At 45.4% G+C, this 15,532-nt stretch overlaps 5 non-coding genes across 5 annotated transcripts; all 5 read right to left on the reverse strand.

Moving 5' to 3' along the window:
- Positions 1–9,665: 9,665 nt before the first annotated feature.
- Positions 9,666–9,738, reverse strand: trnaf-gaa (transfer RNA phenylalanine (anticodon GAA)). Its single transcript has one exon. It is a non-coding gene; the product is annotated as a tRNA-Phe (tRNA).
- Positions 9,739–10,850: 1,112 nt separating this feature from the next.
- Positions 10,851–10,924, reverse strand: trnaf-gaa (transfer RNA phenylalanine (anticodon GAA)). Its single transcript has one exon. It is a non-coding gene; the product is annotated as a tRNA-Phe (tRNA).
- A 1,134-nt stretch (positions 10,925–12,058) lies between these two features.
- On the reverse strand, positions 12,059–12,131 carry trnaf-gaa (transfer RNA phenylalanine (anticodon GAA)). Its single transcript has one exon. It is a non-coding gene; the product is annotated as a tRNA-Phe (tRNA).
- Positions 12,132–13,254: 1,123 nt separating this feature from the next.
- On the reverse strand, positions 13,255–13,328 carry trnaf-gaa (transfer RNA phenylalanine (anticodon GAA)). The gene has a single exon. It is a non-coding gene; the product is annotated as a tRNA-Phe (tRNA).
- A 1,124-nt stretch (positions 13,329–14,452) lies between these two features.
- trnaf-gaa (transfer RNA phenylalanine (anticodon GAA)) lies at positions 14,453–14,525 on the reverse strand. The gene has a single exon. It is a non-coding gene; the product is annotated as a tRNA-Phe (tRNA).
- Positions 14,526–15,532: the final 1,007 nt, after the last annotated feature.

The following is a 15,532-nucleotide window of genomic DNA, read 5'->3' on the forward strand; positions in this document are numbered from 1 at the left end:
CAATAGCTGACACAATTAACCTGTTACATAAACTACGCACACAAGGAACACAACAACAACCACATGCAGTCAAAATACCCAAAAATGTTGCAAGAGAAGTGAGTAATGACAATACTACCGCCTTCCAGGGTCCCAGCACCCTAATCAGCCAGTCGTCCAGGGGGTTATCTATCCCTGAGTGCTCATGTAACGTACTAGAAAGAGTCCTCAAACCTTCTAAAGCTTTAGTCACCTTACCATCAGGAGCAGTGTTATTGGGAATGAAAGTACAACACATTTCACCAAACATAGCACATACACCTCCTTTCTCTGCCAATAACATATCCAAAGCCATCCGGTTCTGTACTGAAATCAGAGAGGTGGGGGCGAGCTGTTCAGACAAACCTTCTACAGCATCCCTGGTTAAATTAGCCAACCTGAGGACATTATAATGCACATAATTAATTCTATCGACATTTTTATTAGGAGTTACTGGAAACAAAGCAGAGATAATAGGAATATTCTCAAACCCTGCTGCAACCTGGTCAGCCAATTTAAATTCATCAGGAACGCCTCTGGGCACCCCTATTGCATCTATGTAGGTGGGGCTGTCTAAAGATAAGTCAAAGTGACTTGTGTAACGCTTCATGATGACGTGTCGCCGCCGTCTACGAGTCAGCGCCGCGTTTCCTCCTTGTTGGGATGGCACCTTGGTAGTTTTCTCACCTACTATCTGCAAGGGAGACATCAATCTAACCATAGAGCATAAACCCGTTCCATCTAATCGCAGAGAAACAAACAAATGAGGCCCCCCACAATAATAATATAAATCTGCTCTAGCCTTTGATCCTAAAACTGAAGTATTACGCTGCAACACCGTCTCACACCATGATATGTTAATATTCCCATAATTAACCATTCCTGTGCCTGTCATGTTGAAACATGTATAATTACCAGTACCCTTCCATGGCTTGAAGGGTCCAGTTTTAGTTTGCTCACTAATTGGCGGAAATAAGGAGGACAACGTAGTACAATTTGGTGGGGAGACTTCACGAGTCATGGCCATAATACAACCAAATCCCCATGCATCATCTGGATATAATGGGGCAGGTTCAGTGTACAGGTGGGGCCTCGCTGATGCACAAGCAACACAATCTGACATATTTTGCTCCCTCACCTGTTTTACCATCCATCTGAGCCAAATATTATCATCCTCATAACCGGTAGATAATGCTAATACATCGAACGGGGTGAGCTTAGTGTAATCATGAACTACAATGTCCTTCTGAAAAGGAGGGGTCGGCGATGGGTTACTCAGTGTGGGTTTATCTAGCAAATTAATCTTAATTAATCCTACGGGATCCCTGCCTTTCACGTCTACTCCCACAACAATATAAAAATTATCAGGCTTGGTGTCCCAACATTGGCCAGGCACTCCAGAAGGTTTAACATAAGGGTTGTGGTCCAGGCCAATAATTGATAACATAATGGGATTCTGCGTGCAGCTCCAGTCTCTTTGTAAACGGAAATACCCACTTAACAAGATCCGCCCCCTTGCGGTGGTTTTAGCTGTTTTAGGTGCCCAATTTGTGTGCTGCCATACATGTTCCCATGAAGAACACCATCTCCAGGCCCCTGGCCACCCCAATCCACAAACATAGACGCCATACTGTCTCCACGACGCATTATATCCCCCGCAGTTGATTACTGTGCACAAATCAAAGATAAAAGAGGACTCTGAACCCTTATAGTAGTCTAACTCTATACCTCCCCCGTTTCTCACACATGCATCTCCTCCTGTCCCTGGTGCTCTCCTCACCCTGCGTGTGCTGGGCCCTGGATTTGACATACCATTGGATCCTGGAAGACCTACAAAATAATTATGTTCACACAAAAATAAGGTCAAAGATACAATAACTACAGACATGAAAACACAAGCTCCCAACACCCTACAGTTACCCCACAGTCCCATCTTGTCAGCCGGAGTCTTCTTGACACAGGAACTAGAACCTCTGCTCCTGAAACTTTAGACCTTCCTCTCGACAGCTGACCTTACTGATGACTGTGGTTCGTCTCCTGGTGGGGTGATGCGCTTAACTTCGCCTATCACCCTTAGTTGGAGTGATGCGCTTAACTTCGCCTATCACCCTTAGTTGGAGTGATGCGCTTAACTTCGCCTATCACTCTTAGTCCCACGCTGATCCTGATGATTGCTCATGTATGTGTATTCACCGTCTCATCCTCTTCAACCAAATAGGGTAGACTACCTACTGGTCACACTCCTGGTTTCAGGGGATTATTCTGCCCCTTTCATTTTCTCCTCCTGCTGCTGCTGCTGGATGTCGCTCAGCGTTCTCCCTGGTTCTGTAGCTGGGGTGCACTGGCTCCAGTGATACCAGGTGTCTCCTTTGCCTTTCAGCCGCACCGCGTGGGAGGTGCGCTCCACCACCTGGTAAGGACCTGTCCACCTTGGCTCCGACCACTTCCTCTTGATCACCTTCAGGAGGACCCACTCGGCTGTGTGTGGTGTGGCTCCGTCTGGACTCTCCGTCTCTCCTTTCACCTGTGATGCAAAAGCTGACACCAAAGCTTTAAGTTCATTAAAGTAAGGTTTATACTGATACCTTACTTCATACTCTTTCAGTTTCAGTGGGCCAGCTGGTCCGGGAAACTGTCGACCTGTAAGCAGCTCATAGGGTGTAAACTGTGTGACAGCATTAACAGAACATCTGACAGTCATTAGAGCAATAGGCAGTGCTTGAACCCATGTTAATTTGGTCTGTGCACAGATTTTAGCCAATTTTTGTTTTAAATTTTGATTCATCCTTTCCACTTTTCCCTGTGACTGTGGGTGATATACTGTACCATACCTGTGTTTTAGGCCTAAAGCCTGCTCCACCTTTTCCAGGTCTGAACTCTTAAAATGAGATCCATTGTCTGATCTGATCCGCTCTGGGAATCCATGCTGTGGAATGTAATAGTTAATCAAACACTTTATCACTGTAGCACTGTCCTCCTTCTTTGCAGGCCACGCTTCTGGCCACCCTGTGAATGAATCTACTGCCACCAGGAGATACTGATATCCCTGGTGCTTTTCCACCATGTCTGTATAATCAATGACTATTTCTTGTCCAGGGACAACTGGAAGTGGAAAACTTCCCATGTCTGGCTTCACTTTGGGTTTGGGATTATACTCTGTGCATATCTTGCACTCTTTTACCCAGTTCTTGGTCATCTCTGGCATAAATGGATGCCACCAGTGTACCAAGTTCCTCAACATCTGTTTGTGTCCCACATGACCAGGCCCATGTGCCTCGCTTAAAATGCTTTTCCTGAGCCCTGGTGGAAGCACAGGCTTTCCTTGTGGGGACCTCCATACATCTTGGCCTTTTACTGCCCCCCTCTGCACCCAGACTGTCTTTTCCTGTGGTGATGCTTTATTCTGGTCACCTGATATCACGTCTATAGAAAGTCTAGGGAGGAGTTCTGGCAGTATCTTTTCTGTGGTTACCATTTGAAGAGTACTTACATATCCTGCTGCTCCTTTTGCTGCCTGATCTGCAGCCTCATTTCCTCGGCCTATCAAAGTGTTCTCTCCACTATGACCTCTACACTTAATAATGGCCACTGCCTGTGGTTCTTGCAGAGCCTCTAACAGCTCTCTCATCTCCTGTTCATGTTTTATGGGCTTCTCATCTGCAGTCAGGAACCCTGTTCTCTGCCATTGGGGAAGTTCTGTGATGGCTGCTCCTACAACATAAGCTGAGTCAGTATAGATGTTCACTCTTTTACCTTTGCTCCATTTTAATGCTGCTATCATAGCTAAAACTTCTGCTCTCTGTGCTGACTGCCTCTCTGTAACCTCCTCTTGGCATACGACCTCAAACTCATTTTCCTTTCTTCTAACGACCGCATAGCCTGCCTGTAGCTCATTGTTGGGTTTCCTGAAGCAACAGCCATCTGTAAACACATCCTCAGCCTGTGGGAGGGGCTCTGTCTGAAGGTCTGGTCTGGCTTTAATCTCAACCTCAATCTTAGCTTGACATGTGTGTGGCTCTCCTTTTCCCATCTGATCTGCCATGTTGATGCCCTCATGAGTGAAGGTGAGATTACTCGCCTCCAAAATTTTACTCATTCTTCTCTGTCTCAATGATGTCATAGTGAATGCTTGGGATGTAACATAAGCCACTACGCTATGTGTTGTCAGTACTATTAGCGGATGTCCCATCACTAAATGAGCTGTTTTCTGCACCATTTTAGCCACTCCTGCTGCATGTCTGGTGCACTCTGGTTGTCTTTTCTCCATTGCATCCAAATGAAAACTCAGATACATCAACACCTGTCTCTTACCCCCTTTTTTCTGAAACAGAACACCATTCACAACTCCACCTGTTTCAGAAACATCAAGGTGAAACGGAACTGAGTAATCAGGAAGAGCCAACTCAACCGCTCTCGCCAGAGTTGCTTTAAGATCAATGAATGACTGTTCCGAAGCCGCTGTCCACTCCAGAGAAGCAGACAGGTTTCTCATTCCTTTGGCATTAACCATCCCTCTTAGAGGCGCAGTCAAGGTTACATAGTTTGGAATGTAATGTCTACTGTAACCAGTCAACCCTAAAAATGACAACATTTCCTTGACTGTACCTGGACGTGGATGATGTAAAATGTTTTCTTTATGTAATGGAGACACGCCTGATCCTTTCCCTGACAGAGTACGGCCCAGAAATGACACATGTCGTCTGGCCACTTGCAGCTTCTCTCTACTCACTTTAAAGCCTTTCTCAGCCAACCTAGTCAGAACAGAATGGGTTGCAACTAAACAATTCTCTGCAGATGTTGCTGCAATCAGAATGTCATCCACATATTGTACTACAGTTGTATCAGGAGGGAGAGCACACCCAGTCAACATGTCTTTAAGCACATGGTTAAACAGCCAGGCAGATCTGGGTTATTATTCAAGGCTTGTTGGACTGAGACTGGGAGGCCCTCCTCTACTGCCTTCCTGAACCACTGCTGTTGGACACCCTGCTGGCTTGGATTCATACCAGTTTTCCTTGTCCAATCCTCTCTGCACTTCACCAAATGCTCCCTAGGGGGCACTGCTGGGTCCCATGTATACTTAGGGGGACCTGTGGACACTGGCAATGGAAACAATTCACGCATAGCAAACCCTATACAGGTACTGTATGTAGTAAATCTCTCATTATCACCATGCCCAACTGTACCTGACTGTGTCTCTATCTCATGCAGCTCACTGCGTAACATCATCCTAGAAGCAATAGCCCTGAAATCTCCTAGAGCTAGGGTCTGTCCAGCTGTCATCTCAGCCAATTTATCCATCCATAAACCTCCACCCTCACTAGGGGGCGGCATTTTTTCCACCAGTGTGTTCACATCTCCTACTGAGTATGGCTTATAGCGCAGAAATGAGCCTGCCTGTACTAATGGAAACTGAGAAACAGTCTCAGTTGGTTGGGTTTGCTTATCTTGCTGTGTGTGAGATCTAAGTGTCATAGTATGTCGCCGTGGCAGATCAGACTTACTCATCTGGCGCTGCACCTCTACTATGGTTTGGTCTATCTGTTGCAGCAGACCAGTTGTGTTGGTGTGAGCACTACTATTACCGTTTACCATATCAACATTATCATCATCATCTGTATCTATCACCTCTCCTGCTAACTGAGAAGTCACTACCACCTGCCTTCCTCTTCCTGTTTTGTTTCTGGTGGATGACGTCTGTGGCAGAGAGGTGTATGATCCACAAGAAAGGTCTGGAGAGCTAGCTCTTGTGGTGTGTTCAGAATGTTGGGGCGTGACAGGTTTTGGAGATCCTGCCTCCTGAAGGCTTCTCCATAGAAATGCATCTTGTGGAAGGGGGGTGGATGAAAGCTGTATGGGTGAGGCCTGGGGATTACCACCAGGCCTCTGCACTGAGCCTAAAAGGGATTGGCCTGTCTGTCTGTCTGTTACTTCCACCCTCCCATCAGTAATAGTTATAATAGGGTACATCCCCAGAGATGGGGCCTGAGGTGGGGGTTGAGGTGGGGCAGCGGCTACCATAGAAGCGGGCGAATATGGAGGCGGTATCTCCGCCCCCTGAGTTCCCTCGCTCTCTACTTCCTGCTTGGTGTCAGTTGTAGTGTCCAACTCCTTACAGTCCTCATCAAGACAACACAAATATGCCTGGTATAGAATCTTACGTTTCTCCTCATCTGCCTTTGCTGCCTTCTTCCACTTAATTTTCTCCAACACACTCACTGTCCTACGCTTCTCCTCATTTTTATCTCGCTTTAATTTAATGTTATTCTCCGCTGTTGCAATTACGCTCTTCAGCGGCTTCCTATCATCTCCTTTCACTCCTTGCTCTATCAAAGCTGCACACACCGCAGCCTGCATGTCAGCAGCTGCTCTCTTCTTGTTGTCCGGACCTGCCTGTCCGCGACAACGGCTCAACATCTTACTCATCTGCTCGTCTATTGTCCTCCACGTAGACATGATTACCACTCACCAAATCCTTCTTGCGTACCTGCTGTATGTTAAAAATATACCTTCCTATATGTGCCTTCTTCTATTCCTCAATCTGACTCTGACGGCGCAGAGACACACTCTCATATACACACACAGACACTCATTCAACCTGCAACACACACACATAGGCCTACACACACACACTCAGTTCTCCGACGGCGCGGAGTAGACACCTTTCCTCGACGGCGCGAGGTCAAAACAGTTTAACACAATTTTCAATACATAAAACACAACTTAAACAATAGGCTATATATTTTCTTCTCTTTTCTCTTTTCTCTTTTCTCTTTTCTCGTGATCCTTTTTTTTGTCTTTATTATTTTGTGATCACTGTGACACTTTTCCTCTGTGTGACCCTTTTTTTTTATTTTTATTTTTTAGGCGGTCATCACTGTCGTTTCAGGGGTCATCAAATCCCACGGGCTTTCAACCGAGCTTTATCTATATTTGCGTCCAAATATAGCGGGGGATGCTACTCCCAATGACATAACGCTCATTCACGTTATTGTATTAACCCTTTTTTTATTCTTTTTATTTTTAATTGGTTAATATCTCTCTCAGTGTCACTTTTCCTTTTTCTCTTTTACTTCATCTCATTTTCTCTTTTACTTCATCTCATTTTCTTTTACTTATTAAGACTTACAATCTGCCTCTTATAATTTGAACTCTAAAACACCGTACCCATCACAGTGACTACTTAATTTAGATTGTCCAATGTGCAGAATTTGGTTAAACAGGTTCTGCTTACCTTGTTTTATTGTGGCCACCAGTAGTCACTCCGTCAGGCAAGATGTCATTTGACCCACACTCCTTCGAGTCCCTGTTCGGGCGCCAAATTGTCGGGGTGAAAATCCCCTTGTTTCCTTCTGATTCCCCTGAATTAGTTTGTAGGGAAGGAGCAGATAAATTCTGGTCTCAAAATTATAATTTATTAAACAATGAGGCAAATTCTGAGTCGCAGAGCTCTGGGTTGTTGAGATACAAAGAACAAGGCAAGAACAACCATGAACAACAAAGAACAACTCATCAACAACCACTCTACATGGAATTCACACATTGATATACCCCATGGGCGTTCCCGCCTGCCGGCCCACAGGGGCATCTACTACCCCCCTGCAGACCCTGGGTCATACAGCAACTAGACCATTAGTGTTTACTGCCAAATAAGGTAAAACTTCAATTCCTTAAATCTCATAGGTTGGGAGGCTGATGTCCGGATGACCATAAACTGGGCACTCAGGAGAAAAACACATTCCTTTAGTATCTGGCTTTTATCAGGTCAAAGGTGCTGCTATCCTTGGTCTGAATTTATGACCATCTCGTACCAACCGGAGCTCTCTCCAGAGAGCAGAAAAACAAGAGAGACAGAGAGAGTCAGCTACAAATCTAAGTTATATGAGAAGAATAACATTCCACACTTCTTAATACATTCAGTATACTTACTTTCATTTTCTATAAAAGTTCCTAACATAAAAACTAATAAAAACACATTATTGAATAATAAACACTTACAAATACAATGCATATGTATAAAAATGAATAGAAACAAACTTCAATATATGTGAACACACGCTACATGGTAACACAGTGCAAAGTAAATACTTTCACCCTTCATATGCCAACCTGAGCTAACAATCATGTAGTAGAAGCTACATGCGACAGTACTTGCTGTTTGATTCCCACCACAGACTGGTCAGACAGTCATAAGGACCCTGCAGCACAGCAGCAAAATTGAAAAGATCAGCGCTGATAAATTTGCTCTCGTCCCTCTGGACGGAGCAAAGACGCATGGTCAGCTGATATAGGCGCACTGATGAGAACCTCTGTGGATGATCCACTTGGTTCACCAGAAGTACACATGGGAACCTGCACAAAAAGCAAAGAGACACATAACAGACATACATACAACAAACAAGTATGTAACAACATCTCAGAGCGGAGGAAAAGGGAGCACAAAAACAAAACCCATCAACAATAGGAAGAAGGACAACAACCAGCAAAGACATTGTCACTTCAAATGTGTCAGGAGTTTTAGAAAAACTCTGCAAGAAATTTGGTGTGCCAACAGGAGCTAAAAAGCGCACGGAGAAGCTACATAAGAAGGAACACTCATCGTATGCAGGGCTAGGTCTAATCAAAGAACGCATAGGACACACACACAGACCAGTACCTGCTCTTTGATTTCCACCACCCACTGAAACATAAGCCGGGAGTCATCAGGACCCTGCAGCACAGAGCTCAAACTGTACCCACCAGCCCAGAGAGGAGGAAAAGGAGCAACATCACAACAGGAAGGCCCTTACAATTTGTGGCTATCCCATCTGGGTACCTATCATAGCCGCAAAAACAAGACCCACCAAGGATAGGAAAAAGGACAACACATTCAGCGCAGAAAGAACATTGTCACTCCATATGTGTCAGGAGTATTTGAAAAACTCCACAGCATGTTTAACCAACATGACATTCCAGTCCATTTTGAACCAAGAAAAAGACAGAAACTGGGTTACCTGAGGGACAAAACTTCCAGAGAGAAACACAGCAATGTGATATATGCAGTCCAGTGCATCGAGGAATGCTCTGATCTGTACATTGGAGAAACCAAACAACCACTCCACAGAAGAATGGCACAGCATAGGAGAGCCACCTCCACAGGACAAGACTCAGCTGTTCACCTCCATCCCAAAGAAAAGGAGACTAATTGGAGGACAATCTTCACATCTTAGACAGAGAGGACAGATAGTTTGGAAGAGTAGTCAAGGAAGCCATCTATGTTAAGTTGGAAAAACCTTCCCTTATCAGAGGTGGTGGACTCAGACATCATCATTTTTCTACCACATACAATGCAGTGCTTCTATCAATTCCCAGGACTATTCACTGCAAGTCACATGTTCACAGCAAGAACAATGGACTGTCTACCAGTCCCCTTGCAGTCTCATAGTCGTTAGACACACCAAACACAGACAGGCAGACCAAAACAGGTAAGTATGAGGTCATTAGAGCTATTGATCATGAGTTTCACAAAGTCCCATCTACTGAGGTCCTCCACCAAACAGCTAGAACTGATGAAGCCGTTTGGATGAGCAGCGACATGTCTTCAAGAAAACCCTTGCTTTAATCCTCTCAAGACTTAAAACATAGTACCAGGAGCATCTACGGGACCTTGCCGAAACCCGGGATTGAACCAGGGACCTTTAGATCTTCAGTCTAACGCTCTCCCAACTGAGCTATTTCGGCCCTTTTGCTGTGCTAACAGGAGCTAAAAAGCGCACGGAGAAGCTACATAAGAAGGAACACTCATCGTATGCAGGGCTAGGTCTAATCAAAGAACGCATAGGACACACACACAGACCAGTACCTGCTCTTTGATTTCCACCACCCACTGAAACATAAGCCGGGAGTCATCAGGACCCTGCAGCACAGAGCTCAAACTGTACCCACCAGCCCAGAGAGGAGGACAAGGAGCAACATCACAACAGGAAGGCCCTTACAATTTGTGGCTATCCCATCTGGGTACCTATCATAGCCGCAAAAACAAGACCCACCAAGGATAGGAAAAAGGACAACACATTCAGCGCAGAAAGAACATTGTCACTCCATATGTGTCAGGAGTATTTGAAAAACTCCACAGCATGTTTAACCAACATGACATTCCAGTCCATTTTGAACCAAGAAAAAGACAGAAACTGGGTTACCTGAGGGACAAAACTTCCAGAGAGAAACACAGCAATGTGATATATGCAGTCCAGTGCATCGAGGAATGCTCTGATCTGTACATTGGAGAAACCAAACAACCACTCCACAGAAGAATGGCACAGCATAGGAGAGCCACCTCCACAGGACAAGACTCAGCTGTTCACCTCCATCCCAAAGAAAAGGAGACTAATTGGAGGACAATCTTCACATCTTAGACAGAGAGGACAGATAGTTTGGAAGAGTAGTCAAGGAAGCCATCTATGTTAAGTTGGAAAAACCTTCCCTTATCAGAGGTGGTGGACTCAGACATCATCATTTTTCTACCACATACAATGCAGTGCTTCTATCAATTCCCAGGACTATTCACTGCAAGTCACATGTTCACAGCAAGAACAATGGACTGTCTACCAGTCCCCTTGCAGTCTCATAGTCGTTAGACACACCAAACACAGACAGGCAGACCAAAACAGGTAAGTATGAGGTCATTAGAGCTATTGATGATGAGTTTCACAAAGTCCCATCTACTGAGGTCCTCCACCAAACAGCTAGAACTGATGAAGCCGTTTGGATGAGCAGCGACATGTCTTCAAGAAAACCCTTGCTTTAATCCTCTCAAGACTTAAAACATAGTACCAGGAGCATCTACGGGACCTTGCCGAAACCCGGGATTCGAACCAGGGACCTTTAGATCTTCAGTCTAACGCTCTCCCAACTGAGCTATTTCGGCCCTTTTGCTGTGCTAACAGGAGCTAAAAAGCGCACGGAGAAGCTACATAAGAAGGAACACTCATCGTATGCAGGGCTAGGTCTAATCAAAGAACGCATAGGACACACACACAGACCAGTACCTGCTCTTTGATTTCCACCACCCACTGAAACATAAGCCGGGAGTCATCAGGACCCTGCAGCACAGAGCTCAAACTGTACCCACCAGCCCAGAGAGGAGGAAAAGGAGCAACATCACAACAGGAAGGCCCTTACAATTTGTGGCTATCCCATCTGGGTACTCATCATAGCCGCAAAAACAAGACCCACCAAGGATAGGAAAAAGGACAACACATTCAGCGCAGAAAGAACATTGTCACTCCATATGTGTCAGGAGTATTTGAAAAACTCCACAGCATGTTTAACCAACATGACATTCCAGTCCATTTTGAACCAAGAAAAAGACAGAAACTGGGTTACCTGAGGGACAAAACTTCCAGAGAGAAACACAGCAATGTGATATATGCAGTCCAGTGCATCGAGGAATGCTCTGATCTGTACATTGGAGAAACCAAACAACCACTCCACAGAAGAATGGCACAGCATAGGAGAGCCACCTCCACAGGACAAGACTCAGCTGTTCACCTCCATCCCAAAGAAAAGGAGACTAATTGGATGACAATCTTCACATCTTAGACAGAGAGGACAGATAGTTTGGAAGAGTAGTCAAGGAAGCCATCTATGTTAAGTTGGAAAAACCTTCCCTTATCAGAGGTGGTGGACTCAGACATCATCATTTTTCTACCACATACAATGCAGTGCTTCTATCAATTCCCAGGACTATTCACTGCAAGTCACATGTTCACAGCAAGAACAATGGACTGTCTACCAGTCCCCTTGCAGTCTCATAGCCGTTAGCCAGTCGTTAGCCAGTCGTTAGACACACCAAACACAGACAGGCAGACCAACACAGGTAAGTATGAGGTCATTAGAGCTATTGATCATGAGTTTCACAAAGTCCCATCTACTGAGGTCCTCCACCAAACAGCTAGAACTGATGAAGCCGTTTGGATGAGCAGCGACATGTCTTCAAGAAAACCCTTGCTTTAATCCTCTCAAGACTTAAAACATAGTACCAGGAGCATCTACGGGACCTTGCCGAAACCCGGGATCGAACCAGGGACCTTTAGATCTTCAGTCTAACGCTCTCCCAACTGAGCTATTTCGGCCCTTTTGCTGTGCTAACAGGAGCTAAAAAGCGCACGGAGAAGCTACATAAGAAGGAACACTCATCGTATGCAGGGCTAGGTCTAATCAAAGAACGCATAGGACACACACACAGACCAGTACCTGCTCTTTGATTTCCACCACCCACTGAAACATAAGCCGGGAGTCATCAGGACCCTGCAGCACAGAGCTCAAACTGTACCCACCAGCCCAGAGAGGAGGAAAAGGAGCAACATCACAACAGGAAGGCCCTTACAATTTGTGGCTATCCCATCTGGGTACTCATCATAGCCGCAAAAACAAGACCCACCAAGGATAGGAAAAAGGACAACACATTCAGCGCAGAAAGAACATTGTCACTCCATATGTGTCAGGAGTATTTGAAAAACTCCACAGCATGTTTAACCAACATGACATTCCAGTCCATTTTGAACCAAGAAAAAGACAGAAACTGGGTTACCTGAGGGACAAAACTTCCAGAGAGAAACACGGCAATGTGATATATGCAGTCCAGTGCATCGAGGAATGCTCTGATCTGTACATTGGAGAAACCAAACAACCACTCCACAGAAGAATGGCACAGCATAGGAGAGCCACCTCCACAGGACAAGACTCAGCTGTTCACCTCCATCCCAAAGAAAAGGAGACTAATTGGAGGACAATCTTCACATCTTAGACAGAGAGGACAGATAGTTTGGAAGAGTAGTCAAGGAAGCCATCTATGTTAAGTTGGAAAAACCTTCCCTTATCAGAGGTGGTGGACTCAGACATCATCATTTTTCTACCACATACAATGCAGTGCTTCTATCAATTCCCAGGACTATTCACTGCAAGTCACATGTTCACAGCAAGAACAATGGACTGTCTACCAGTCCCCTTGCAGTCTCATAGTCGTTAGCCAGTCGTTAGACACACCAAACACAGACAGGCAGACCAAAACAGGTAAGTATGAGGTCATTAGAGCTATTGATCATGAGTTTCACAAAGTCCCATCTACTGAGGTCCTCCACCAAACAGCTAGAACTGATGAAGCCGTTTGGATGAGCAGCGACATGTCTTCAAGAAAACCCTTGCTTTAATCCTCTCAAGACTTAAAACATAGTACCAGGAGCATCTACGGGACCTTGCCGAAACCCGGGATTCGAACCAGGGACCTTTAGATCTTCAGTCTAACGCTCTCCCAACTGAGCTATTTCGGCCCTTTTGCTGTGCTAACAGGAGCTAAAAAGCGCACGGAGAAGCTACATAAGAAGGAACACTCATCATATGCAGGGCTAGGTCTAATCAAAGAACGCATAGGACACACACACAGACCAGTACCTGCTCTTTGATTTCCACCACCCACTGAAACATAAGCCGGGAGTCATCAGGACCCTGCAGCACAGAGCTCAAACTGTACCCACCAGCCCAGAGAGGAGGAAAAGGAGCAACATCACAACAGGAAGGCCCTTACAATTTGTGGCTATCCCATCTGGGTACTCATCATAGCCGCAAAAACAAGACCCACCAAGGATAGGAAAAAGGACAACACATTCAGCGCAGAAAGAACATTGTCACTCCATATGTGTCAGGAGTATTTGAAAAACTCCACAGCATGTTTAACCAACATGACATTCCAGTCCATTTTGAACCAAGAAAAAGACAGAAACTGGGTTACCTGAGGGACAAAACTTCCAGAGAGAAACACAGGCAATGTGATATATGCAGTCCAGTGCATCGAGGAATGCTCTGATCTGTACATTGGAGAAACCAAACAACCACTCCACAGAAGAATGGCACAGCATAGGAGAGCCACCTCCACAGGACAAGACTCAGCTGTTCACCTCCATCCCAAAGAAAAGGAGACTAATTGGATGACAATCTTCACATCTTAGACAGAGAGGACAGATAGTTTGGAAGAGTAGTCAAGGAAGCCATCTATGTTAAGTTGGAAAAACCTTCCCTTATCAGAGGTGGTGGACTCAGACATCATCATTTTTCTACCACATACAATGCAGTGCTTCTATCAATTCCCAGGACTATTCACTGCAAGTCACATGTTCACAGCAAGAACAATGGACTGTCTACCAGTCCCCTTGCAGTCTCATAGTCGTTAGCCAGTCGTTAGACACACCAAACACAGACAGGCAGACCAAAACAGGTAAGTATGAGGTCATTAGAGCTATTGATCATGAGTTTCACAAAGTCCCATCTACTGAGGTCCTCCACCAAACAGCTAGAACTGATGAAGCCGTTTGGATGAGCAGCGACATGTCTTCAAGAAAACCCTTGCTTTAATCCTCTCAAGACTTAAAACATAGTACCAGGAGCATCTACGGGACCTTGCCGAAACCCGGGATCGAACCAGGGACCTTTAGATCTTCAGTCTAACGCTCTCCCAACTGAGCTATTTCGGCCCTTTTGCTGTGCTAACAGGAGCTAAAAAGCGCACGGAGAAGCTACATAAGAAGGAACACTCATCGTATGCAGGGCTAGGTCTAATCAAAGAACGCATAGGACACACACACAGACCAGTACCTGCTCTTTGATTTCCACCACCCACTGAAACATAAGCCGGGAGTCATCAGGACCCTGCAGCACAGAGCTCAAACTGTACCCACCAGCCCAGAGAGGAGGAAAAGGAGCAACATCACAACAGGAAGGCCCTTACAATTTGTGGCTATCCCATCTGGGTACTCATCATAGCCGCAAAAACAAGACCCACCAAGGATAGGAAAAAGGACAACACATTCAGCGCAGAAAGAACATTGTCACTCCATATGTGTCAGGAGTATTTGAAAAACTCCACAGCATGTTTAACCAACATGACATTCCAGTCCATTTTGAACCAAGAAAAAGACAGAAACTGGGTTACCTGAGGGACAAAACTTCCAGAGAGAAACACGGCAATGTGATATATGCAGTCCAGTGCATCGAGGAATGCTCTGATCTGTACATTGGAGAAACCAAACAACCACTCCACAGAAGAATGGCACAGCATAGGAGAGCCACCTCCACAGGACAAGACTCAGCTGTTCACCTCCATCCCAAAGAAAAGGAGACTAATTGGAGGACAATCTTCACATCTTAGACAGAGAGGACAGATAGTTTGGAAGAGTAGTCAAGGAAGCCATCTATGTTAAGTTGGAAAAACCTTCCCTTATCAGAGGTGGTGGACTCAGACATCATCATTTTTCTACCACATACAATGCAGTGCTTCTATCAATTCCCAGGACTATTCACTGCAAGTCACATGTTCACAGCAAGAACAATGGACTGTCTACCAGTCCCCTTGCAGTCTCATAGTCGTTAGCCAGTCGTTAGACACACCAAACACAGACAGGCAGACCAAAACAGGTAAGTATGAGGTCATTAGAGCTATTGATCATGAGTTTCACAAAGTCCCATCTACTGAGGTCCTCCA

This window comes from Parambassis ranga, chromosome 5 (genome assembly GCF_900634625.1).
Source record: "Parambassis ranga chromosome 5, fParRan2.1, whole genome shotgun sequence".
NCBI lineage: Eukaryota > Metazoa > Chordata > Actinopteri > Ambassidae > Parambassis > Parambassis ranga.